General features: G+C 45.5%; 1 protein-coding gene across 1 annotated transcript in view; it reads left to right on the top strand.

The window, feature by feature from the left end:
- E2F1 (E2F transcription factor 1) overlaps window positions 1–12,037 on the top strand; it is a 718,581-nt gene that overhangs the window by 361,045 nt on the left and 345,499 nt on the right. The gene's annotated exons all lie outside the window — the stretch shown is intronic.

Raw genomic sequence — 12,037 nt, forward strand, 5'->3', positions numbered from 1 at the left:
ATTTGACACTAGATAGTAGGCTCTGAAATAGTCTTGCCTACTCAAGGACTGTGACTGATGGCCTTTTTGGTTGGCTCCTGAGCAGCAAGTCTCCTTCCTGGAGGCGGGCCACTGGTCGACACTGGTAGCAGTCCTTTCAGTAGTTATTGTAGCCAATAATGGAAACGTGTATATAGCAGGTGCTTCTCTGGTGTTGTAAAAGTGGGCAGATTGGGTGAAGCTACAATAGGCACTCTGGTCTTCCTATTTAGTCTCCCAAATGAGTGATTTGCATTATTTTTTAAAAGCTGGTGTGGTGCAATTAAAAATGCAAACTGCAATATTGAAAATAATTGACTAGGCTCTATAACCATCCATGTCAGAGCGAAGATCTATTTGAGCATTGGATCGTCCTTCTGATTATTAGGAATAGCTCAGCGTGTTCGACAGAATCACGGTACTCATTTAAACAGATCGTATTAATGTAGTCAAAGGAAAGAATGAAACTTCAGTTTCAGTATTTTCTTTGGTTTGCATATGAATGCTGAGTACATTGGAATAATTGAATATTAGTCAAAAAGTGGGGGTGTGGGAAAACTAGCTTAACAAAGCAGTTAAGCATTTGCTGTCTTATTGCAAGATTCTACTCCAGGTTATGCCTATTGTAATTTGTAAATTGACTATCTGCTCCGGGTAGTGCATCCATACCCAGCATAAACCGTTGGAGTTGCAGCCGCAACCCCCAACCCAAAATTGGTTGACACTCTAAAAAGAGTAATGGATGGTAAGCTTACATCTGGCTTGGCGCAGGTGTGCTAGAAAATATTTGGGTCCTGACGATTTTGTTTTGCATAAATTCAGAACTGAAGTCCTGCACGGGTAACCCCCTCTAGCTGGTGCAGATCCTAACTACAACTGCACCCCCTGGAGTTGTCCCGACAGTCCCCTCTCACCAACGGGTCACCCCACATTCTCAAAATCATACCCTACGCTGCCTAGTGCTAGCCATGCTAAGGAACATCTATCCTCTTTAAGCACTCGTCGTTTGAACTCGTCACACTAGAGCCAGCTCAGATGCTTTGTCCTTTTGAAAGGATCCCTGAACACAGAAAACCCTGTTGAGCTCAGATTCCAAAGCCTTTGACCACTTTGGCATTGTGGCAATGTCATTTGTCTCAGAAGAACTTTGCTTAGACTTAGCATTCACCTAGTTAGGTTTACCTTTTACCCTCTCCATGATGTTCAAATACTGCCATATGTGGTGGTGTGCGGTGTGGGGTGTCCACTCCAATAACTTTAACATCTCCCTAATTCCCACAGTGTTGACGGTTGCAGGCATTTTCGAGCTATTACTTAAAGGGCCCCTAGAGAGAGGCATAGCTTCTCCACTTTAAGATGGGAAATCATGGGCTCTACCCCAGAACAATTTGCCAAAAGGAAGGCAGACAAGGTAACTGCCCAGAAATCGGCTAAGACACAGGGATGCTTTACCCCAACCATCTGCTGGATGCAACCTCCCAATACACATTTGCTGCACCCCTCCTCATGCCACCCTATTGGGTGTTGAAAAGCCATTTGATTTAGACCCATATGATGATTGAAGTCCTTTGGTGTTGCGTGGCCCCTCGCCTTCGACTGTCTTTGATGCCGGTCACTGCAGGTTCTAGACCACCATCACTTTCAGCAAGTGTATCTGTTTGAGTTCCTGACCAACAAGGCGTACAGCGATATCTCCATTGGCCACCAAACGTGCTTACAAGCTCCTAAGGGTTCAACAGGAGGATCTTAGCAGTTTGTTCCCACAAAGTTCCCTTTCGAGGTATTGCATTCAGGAGGCACCCCCAGAAAAGAGGCAGGCCAACCGAACATGCTGGACTAGGTCACCCTGTGGAGCCGTTTGAGCCTCCGGTGCCCATCATTGTTGAAGTGGGCGACTTCTTTGACTCTGATAAAAGAAAATGCATCACTCTACCCCATAGTCATGATTTGGGACTTGTCTTGTAGTTGCCACCTGATGGGGACCTGTCCTCATTGATAAAAACTACACTAAGGGTATGAAAGCTTTGAAAATCTCATCTGTAGCGCTACAGTCCTCCAAAGATTTAGTCATTTCTGAGATATGGAAGACCCTTTGTCTCGCAAGCTTCGATGTCAATAATGCATAGCTTTTTAGGACACAACATGGATATATTCTTAAAGGCTTTTACATGGACTTGTCCATCATGCTAATAGAAGTATGAACCTGTGGTTGAAGAACCCCTTCTTTGAGAAATCATCTTCTGGTGGTTTCTTTAGTTGCAGTGACGGTGAATAAGGCATCCGCCTTTCCTACAGTCTCTTCAACTGTCAGGAACTCATTATAGTGTTTCCAAGAGAATAGGCTGCCCGAGCCAAAATGAATGCTTTGGTGTGTAGAGCCTCCAGTAATACTGCCCTACTAGCCATGAATGACTATTCACTTTGGAGAAAACTCAAGGACCTTTGCCAATATGTCCTTTCAGAAATGAATCAAGAAGCTTTAGACCTGATGACTGACTTGAAGGTGACATCTGTGATGAATCCTGTGGAGTCATCACTGAACCCCAGCTAGTGATCTCCTCCCATGTAGCCAGGGGCAGCAGCCGCTACCTGAAGCTGTCCTTGGGGATGCTATTAGGAGGGAGGATCACATGGGAGGATATTGCTGTCAGGGGAAGGTGGTGACCCCATCAGGAGAGGCACAGTATTCTTCCCTTTCCAGAGAAGATCGCCGCATAATTTCTTTTTTTGTTTAAATCTGTTTGAGTTTAAAGTCAAGCATAACAGTAACACGTCCTCCCCATTTCCCTTCCCTCCCTGCCCCTCTTCCGATATCTCCCACTCCCTGTGTTTCAACGTATGCATAACTTTAGCTCACTCCCCAACCCTGTTTGTCCAGTCCCACCCCTGTATCCACCCTTCCTATATTGGGGGTGGGGGGTTTGTGTGGAGTGCTCAGAGATCTTTTTTTAAATTTTTTTATTGTGCATTTTAGTTAAAAAAAAAACTTTTACACATATTTACTTTTACATATCAATGAATTACATCCGTAATATTTCACAGACTTCACAACTTTTTCTAAAATATCAATCTCATACATAAGGCAAAGACTTTTTTTTTAAAAACAAGAGGAATTCTCACACAAAAATGCAACACCCCCGACCCCTGATCACTCTTTGGCAACATATAAGATCTACAAATCATATAACATTAACAAGTCTTAATAAAACAACCCAAGATCTATAAAAAATATACACTGAGAATTTTACAAAACGTTATATTTTTGGATGTACTGGAACTAATTTTCTGAAATCTTATTATCAAGCAGTCTCTAAATTCTCTTTTGATAAAAAAATTCCATAGCTGTGTCTAAATTATTGCAATGAACCCACAAAGTTTACTCATAAAGGAGTTATTAGGATGTGACATACATTTTGCCCATAAAGTTTCTCTGGCTAACAGTGTCTCTGACCAAAGATGCCCCCAGATATGCCACCCTTAATTGTTCAAAAAAGGGCCAGTAAATTACCAGATGTTTTAAAGCCTCTGGTTGCAATTCATTTAAACAGAATCTACAACTTATTGACACAATGTTAGACCAATTTCGTATATGCTCAAAAGTGTGGAGCCCCTTCCTTTTCAACTCAAAAGTATCACAATTATTCATGGGCATAGCGTCCTACGAGCCACGTCAGTCACTCTTATTCTTATGAGCCCTATTGCATGTCCGTGAAATTTTTGTGTCCTGTCTTGATGATATCCTCTTTTCTCTCATAGGGGAAGGTCATCTGGTGGCATTTGTGGTTGTTAAGGAGGGTGTTCCACTGCAATTGCAGGGCTTCAGAGTCCTCTCAGTTCTCGTATTATAGTCTTTCGTGCCGCTGCCCGTTTGATTATATCTTTGGCCCAATGCTGTAACTGCGAACCCTTAGGACTTTTCCATGTAATCGCCATACAGCGGTTCGCTAGAACTAGTAGAAACGTTGATATTTTATTCGATTGGTTCCTTCACTTCCCTTTCCCCCCTGGGAGAAGTCCCAACAAACACACTTGAGGTATCCATTCTAGTTGCCTCCCTAGCAGGGTATTGATCTTCCGTATCTCTACCTACCAGTAGGCCACAATGTACGGGCATAACTGCACCATGTGCCAAAAGCCTGCAGACTTGCCTTTGCATCTCGGGCAGGTATGCAGGGGTTTTGCATCGATCATGTGCAATTTCGATGGCATCATGTACACCTGGTGTATGATGTAGACCAGAATAAAGATTTTCCATAATAAATTACTAGAAAGTCTTAATTCTATTAAAGACTTGGAGGCGAGCATTATGCTTCTCTTTCTTTTTAATCGACAATAAAGAAAAGAGCTCAGCAGCAAGATATTTGTGCACCAAAAGTAAAAGTGCCATGAGTAATGTGCAGAAAATGGGTGCACCAAATATATATAATAAACATAGCGATATAACAGTAATATCTTAACATAAAAGGTCTCTGAAGAAAACTACTTTTCCCAGGGAGCTTGGCTCCAGTTCATTTTGAGGCCATCAACACGTGACCTAGTCCACCAATGGTAGTTCAGATCCCCTGCATAAACAGTCCTAAACATGATGACACTTCCTCTTTCTGGGCTGCGAACTTGGCTGTCCATAGTAGGAGATAATTGTAGCTAACTTGAAGAAGAACAACTTGTGTCGGGCCGAGATCAGGCGGACTTGTCTGTCGGCGCTGTCAAGAAAAAGGAAAATTTTAGTCTCTTGTATATGACAACCCTAGATTCCTTATCAGGGTGGAAGAAAATCTTGTAGTTAGGGTACATGTAAATTTCAGATCATTAATCTTTTCATTACATCTTTAATTAACATCAGGTAACATGCTGTTATTTTCTCGCCGGGTGCGATAATGCTCGCCTCCGAGTCTTTAATAGAATTAAGACTTTTTAGTAAGTTATCATAGAAAATCTTTATTCTATGTCAAGACCGGAGGCTCCCATTATGCTTGTTTAAAGCTTACTTACCACAATAGATGCCGGCTGATCTACTGGCTTTAGGTAGAATTGTTTGAAAACTGATTCACTAGCCCAGTCTGCCATCCTCATGATATCTTCTAGGCAAACTCCTGCCTGAAAGGCTTTGGAGGCCATGGCTCTTCTAACTGAGTGGGCTCCGAAATGCTTGGTGTCTATCCCTGCTTGAGCTAGCGTCCACCAGACCCAACGTGCTAAGGTCGGTGCTGATACTGCTTTGTGCGGTTTACACAGAGCGATCAGTAGCTGCCCGTTGGGGGAGGTTCTGAGGGGAGCCGTCTTTTCTTCGTAGACTTTCAAGCATTTAACCAAGCAGAGCTTCGGTTGATCTCTAAAGGCGGGATAGATAATCACCCTGGAACTGCACTTTTTTCTTCTATGAATATGGAATACAATGCCATCAGGAGAAAAAGTTCTGCCTGCTAGATCTAGAGCTCTGATGTCTGAGACTCTCCTGCAGGAGACCAAGCAGAGTAGAGTAGTGAGTTTGCCAGGTAGGGCTGTACGCGATAGTTCTTCGTTACTAGGCCATGCCAGAAAAAGGATGAGTACTTTATTAACGTCCCAAAGCTTGTCATAGCGAGCTGGAGGTGGGACGGTAAGCCTTACACCCTTGAGCAACCTGCAGATGAGGTGGTGTTCTCCTGCTGGTCCTCCTTGGATAAGGTCATGACCTGCGGAAATTGCTGAACGGTAAGCGTTCACAGACCTGTAGGCGAGCCCTTTTTCCGCTAGGGATGCCAGAAAATTCAAAATCTCTTCTACAGATGCTGAAGCTCGATGTAATCCTTTCTCACGACAACAGGAGCTCCAGATGCTCCAAGAGTTGGAGTATCTCTTCCGGGTACTAGGAGCCTAGCTCTCTTCGATAAGGTTGATCGCTTTGTGTGACATGCCTGGGACTCTCCATCTTGACCTGAAATCCTCCAGGCTGCTAAGGTCAGAAATCTGTTGAGTAGGAGAGGATGACGTTGACCTGATGGATCTAATAGGAGATCCAGAAACTGGGGTAGTAGGATTGGAGAATCCGTAGAAAGTTCCAGAAGAACTGGATACCAAGCCTGAGATGTCCATACCGGCGCTATAAGGATCCGATTTGCGTGCTCCTGACGGGCCTTCGCCTGGGTCCTCGCTATCATAGTGAAAGGAGGAAAGACCTACAGTATTCCCTGGGACCATGACTGTAGGAATGCGTCTGTTGCAGCTGCTGCTGGATCCGGCCCCCAGCTGTAGAAAGCTGGTAGTTGGGAATTGAGCCTGGAAGCAAAGAGGTCTATGGACATCGGACCCCAGATCTCCTGAAGGCGGAGGAAAATCTCTCTGTTGATTCTCCAATCGCTGTAATCTGTCGAGTGGCGTGAGTACCAGTCCGCTACTGCATTTGGGAGGCCGGGAAGGTACTCTGATGTAACTGAAATCTGGTGATCCAGACAGAAATACCAGAAGTCTTTGTCTAAGTCTGCTAGTGGTCTCGACTTGGTGCCGCCCAGATGGTTGATGTATTTTACCACTGAGATGTTGTCCATCTTTAGTAAATTACAGCAACTCGCTTTGTCTTTGGCAAAAGAGCGCACTGCAAAGGAACCTGCAAGAAGCTCTAGACAATTGATATGAAGGTCCAGCTCCTGTGGGGACCAAGTCCCTCCCGTGGCTATGGGACCGCATCTCGCTCCCCAACCGGAGCGACTGGCATCCGACTCGATAATAATATCTGGAGCGGAGCCGAAGATGGCTCTGCCTTTCCAGGCTACCATGTGAGAGAGCCACCAGTTGAGCTCTGTCCTCGCTTGAGGAGACAGTGTCAGGAGTTGAGAATAAGAAAGGTTTCTCCTTAAGTGTTGGCCTTTTAGTCTTTGCAGCTCTCGATAGTGAAGAGGGCTGGGAAATATTGCTTGGATGGAAGGTGAAAGTAGCCCTATCACTCTTGCTAGTTCTCGAAGGGAGAACATGTTCTTCTGTAACTGTCTGCGTATTTCTTTTTTGGTAGAGTGAATCTTGGCTGATGGGAGTCGAAGCTGCGAATTCTGTGTATCCACTATGAATCCTAGAAATTCCATATTTTTGGATGGAAGTAGAACTGACTTCTCCCAGTTTATAAGAAAACCTAGGCTGTGTAGCAAGTTTATTGCTAGTTTGGTTTGTTTCTGAACTAACTCCTGTGATTGGGCCATGAAAATAATTTCTAGATAAATTATGAGACGGACACCTTGCTCTCTTAATCGAGCTACTACAGGTCTTAAGAGTTTGGTGAATACCCAAGGCGCCGAAGAGAGTCCGAATGGGAGACTTGTGAATTCCCAATATCGGTTTCTCCAGGAGAATCTGAGGTAACTGATGTGTGTTTGATGAATCGGTACTGTGAGGTAAGCATCTTTTAAGTCTAGGCGCATAAGCCAGTCGTTCGGCCTGAGAAGATCTCTGAGAATGTGTATACCTTCCATTTTGAAATGGCAGTAAAGGATGAACTCGTTGAGCGCTCTGAGGTTTATGACTAGGCGCACTTTTTGCTTCCTGCGTACCAGAAAAATGGTACTGAAGAAGCCTCCCTGACTTGAGCAGGGGCGAATCGCTTGCTTCTGATGGAGACTGAGTATTTCGCTGTCTAAGGCGGTTTGGTCTGATAGAGACATTACTATGGGAATGGGGCGACATGTCTGAACGGGCTGTGTAAAAAAACTGTAGGTGTAGACCCCGAGCTGTGTCTCTGACCCAGGCATCCCCTGATAAGGTATCCAAAACATTTGCAAACATCCTTAACCTCCCTCCTATAGGTGTTAGTGGCGCTGGCGCAGTTATCAGTACACTGACATGTGGGTTGTTGTTGGGCAGGGTATCTGGCCGTTCTCCTCCAGGGACGCCCTCTTCCACGACCTCTCGAGGGGAAGAAAGTGTCGGGGCATTCTTGCCAGGAATTATGCTGGCCTCGAGATTGTTGAGGTCTCTTGTCGAAGAAGTAACGGCCGGAAGAGCGACCTCTTCCTCGTCTGGCCCTGGAGAAAACCTTGGTTGCAAATACTCCTTTTTTTTAAGCCTGTGCTTTGTCCAACACCGTGAATGTCCCGATGAATTTTGTCATCTCCTTCATGAAAGGGTCTCCGAAAAGCTGGCCTTGCGCCGTTGGGCCGGATTCTGTGTCTGCCAGTTCGGTTAATTTGGCATCTATCTTGTATAGGATGCCTTTCCGTCGCTCTGTTGAGATGGCGCAACAGGCGTTGCCCAAGAGGCAAATAGCCCTCTGGACCCAACCGGACAGAATCACTGGGTCGATGGGATCCGATGAGGAGATGGCTGCATTCGCAAGATCGGAGATTTTTGCTAGTGGACCTGCTATGTCCAATACTTTGTCCTGGCAGGTTTTCCAGGCGCGATCAATACCCTTTCTGGGGTCTTTAACGTTTTTACCCAAAAAGGTAATCATTTTAGAATTGCGCTCCGGAGTCAAAGCTACTTTATCCGCAATGTCTGGTCGTGGACATTCAGCACATAGTCTGGCGCGAACTTCTTTATCAAGCGGCTTGCGCAGCCTAAGGTGGATGTAACTGGATGTCTTGGAAGATGGTTCCCAGTCGGTGGACCTGGGGTGTATTAAGTCTTTCGGGCTAAATGTACCTCCAGCAGAAGGTTTGGTCCCGGTTGTGTCATAAGGGATGGGGTCTGCTGCAATTCCTGACGCAGGGGGTCTTGAATCCTCGAAATGAAATTCCTCATCTGAAGATGAGTGAGAAAGTTCAGCGTCGTAGACGTTTTTGTTATGATCTTCTTCTTCCGAGCCCTGTCCGTGTCCCTCCGGGCTCGAAGGTCTCGTTCCCCTGGTTTCCTCCTCGGGGTAAGAGGGTAGATGGGAAGGGGTTACCTTCCTATTCATGAAGGCTTGTTTCAGCCTTGAGAAGGTGTCCATTACGGCAGCTGTGGCATTAGATGGCTGGCTCGGGGGGGGGGGGGTCATAGAGCTTTTTCTCTTGCGAGCCGGTATACATCCCCCTTCGGTAAGGTGCTTCTTTTTCTGTGTTCTCTTCCTCCCAGGAGGGTAGGTCCCTCTGAAATGCTCCTCGATAGTGTGTAGACGATTTTGTATGGGAAGGAGCTTATCCGTTACAGCTTTCTTAACACTGGTCTCCACAGAGGATCCCAGAACCTTCTGTAAACTATTAGCCATTGCCACTTCATCTATGTAACAGTGATCTCCCTCGGCCTCAGACCAAGCCTGATCTGATTGAGGCGAGTACTGTTCTGCCATTATAAAATAAATGCACCTTACTCACTTTTTTTTTTTTTTCTGGGCTTCCGAACGCCTTCTCTCACTGCCCAGTAATGTTATTTCAGTTCAGTCTTGTAATTGTTCTTAAATGCTGAATAGAAAATGTCTTTGATATATGCGTGGTGAAAAACCAGCGAGAAGAAACGGTCGCTCTGTCTGAGGAAAAGATTCCGGCGCTCGAGCTGCAAGAACCGTTATATTATAACGGGCATGCGCACTCGAGCGCCGGAATGTAGAGGAAAGGACCCAGAGAGCAGGCGCTCCCCTGACGGCCTGCATGCGGTGCAGCGTGGTCCGACTAGGCCGCGCCGCATCCCCCAGTACCTCTGCGCGCAACGAAGTTGCTTCGAAGCCGGCCATCGGAGAATTTGCTCGACGAGCGGAAAAAATAACTGATCAGTTGTGACCGTGTGAAGCGGTCTCCGAGGTCAGAGGACTGACGTTGGAGCCCAACATAAAAGTACACATTATTATTATAATTTAAAAAAAAAAAATATTGAAAGTAAAATTCGTATAGTCTGTAACTATGCAGTGAACATATTATTATGACATTTTTGTAACGTTATCTTTTAAATTATAAAATCATGACGTAAGCAGTGCTAAACATGAAGTACTTATCTCTTGCTGTGAGCAGCAAAAAAAGAGGAAGTGTCATCATGTTTAGGACTGTTTATGCAGGGGATCTGAACTACCATTGGTGGACTAGGTCACGTGTTGATGGCCTCAAAATTAACTGGAGCCAAGCTCCCTGGGAAATGTAGTTTTCTTCAGAGACTCTTACCTTTTATGTTAAGATATTACTGTTATATTACTGTTATATTGCTATGTTTATTATATATATTTGGTGCACCTGTTTTCTGCACATTACTTATGGCACTTTCACTTTTAGTGCACAAATATCTTGCTGCTGAGCTCTTTTCTTTATTGTCGAATAAAAAGAAAGAGCAACATAATGGGAGCCTCCGGTCTTGACATAGAATTAGTTGAAATCACGTGTTGTGTGAAACCTTAAATATCCCAGTGTAGACCCTGGACCATGGTTTTTCCCTCTAGCTGCATTCCTAAGTCCTGCTCCCGCTTCTCTTTCACTTTAAGGGGGGCGGCATCTTTTGAAGCGCTGTATACAACCTCGTAATTGCATGCATCTCTGCGCCCATTGAGAGTATGGCTTGAAGTACCGGGAAGACAGAAGGCTCCTCTGGGATGGAGTCCCATATGCCAGCCAGGGTTTTCGTTAATTGTGCAAAATTTAGGAGCTGCCCCCCCCCCCCCTGGCATGTTGAATTTCTGCACTCAAACAGTGACTGTCCCCCAGCGTGCTGAGTCTTACCCTTTTGCATCTGTTAGAGCCTATATCATTCAGTATCTTCTCTTGGTCAGGGAATGCCCTGTGGCATTTCCGGACTATATCCCTTCCCCAGCTTCAATCGACGGCGCATCCTTCTCCACACCTGTTGGAACACCGTTGTGTTGCCCGTTGCCTGAGGATCTCCTGTTCTCCCCAAGAGTGCCTCCATCCCTGTATGGTGTTGGGAAGTGCCCATTAAGAATCTATCTGATCCTCTTGTCTGGCTGTCCCATTTAGCTTTGCGCTGCAGCTCAGAGGCTGTATACTAGAGTTCAAAGTCAGGTAGGGAGAGTCTGCCGTCCAGATGACACCTCCGCAATGTACCAGGGACACCCTGCTCCTCCCTCCAGTGTCGGGACTCCATCCTCTTGTGGGTTTGACTCACTTCATATTACATCAACTGTTCCCAAATTACACTCTACCAACAGTGAGGCTACAAGCTCTGACAATGGGAAACATCCAATAATACAGAAAGCCCTGCAGCGTGTCCATTCACGTCTTTTTCCACGGTATCGGAAAGCTCAATTCCTTTCTCGCTATTTGTTACCATGGAAACTGGAGAATCATGCGGTTCCATGGAAACTAGGAAAGCGTGACCGTATTATCCGTCACCTGACTCACGCAAGGAGACGAGTCATGTGATTGGATTTGAACATAAACAACGCCCTCTGCAGAGGAAAGGCGCTTCTGAATGAAGTTGCTGGTTTCGTTCCGTGATTTCTTGTTCCGTTTCCTTCCTCCATTGTCATAGACCTATTTCTGCTTTCGGACTTCGCCTTTGCCTGAGCCCTTGATTTGTACCTCGCTCTCCTATTGTTCTGAGCCTTGCCTGCCATACGGACTGTCTTTTGGGATTTCCCTTTGTACTGCTATGCCTGCCTGTTGCTAGATACTTCTGCCTGCCTACACGGACTGCACAGTTTTTCAACATTCCATGATAGACACCGCCCGCACAACGACGATTGTGCCTGCTTCCACAACCTGTGATTTTCTTCGTCCCTCAAAAGACACCACCCGCATTGCTTCAACCTTTTTTTTTTTGTTTGTTTCACAAACTGTTGGTACTTTGGGTACACCGCACAAACGGCAAATCACTGAGGTTTGTGTCTTCATGGACTAGAGACTGCTGCTGCACTTTTCTTAGGTTCCTCGTGCCGTCGGGGTAGAACTGTTTTACGGATATTACATTCTGCTCCACACCAAGAATTTCCATTCCACTTCAAGGTTTCCTGTCCCACTTCAAGGAGCTCTTCCATCTTTCTTCACTTTCGGATTCCACATCTGTGCCACTAAGGCACTACAACTGGGTAAGGGTAATTCCTTTTGTGCTCTGTTGTTCCCTGGTCTAGCACCTCCTCTAATTTTCGTACTGTGTTGTTGGTGTTACTATGATTCCGAAAACACTGACAAAA

The sequence above is a fragment of the Ambystoma mexicanum genome, chromosome 3p (assembly GCF_040938575.1).
Source record: "Ambystoma mexicanum isolate Mex_15411 chromosome 3p, UKY_AmexF1_1, whole genome shotgun sequence".
Lineage (NCBI taxonomy): Eukaryota > Metazoa > Chordata > Amphibia > Caudata > Ambystomatidae > Ambystoma > Ambystoma mexicanum.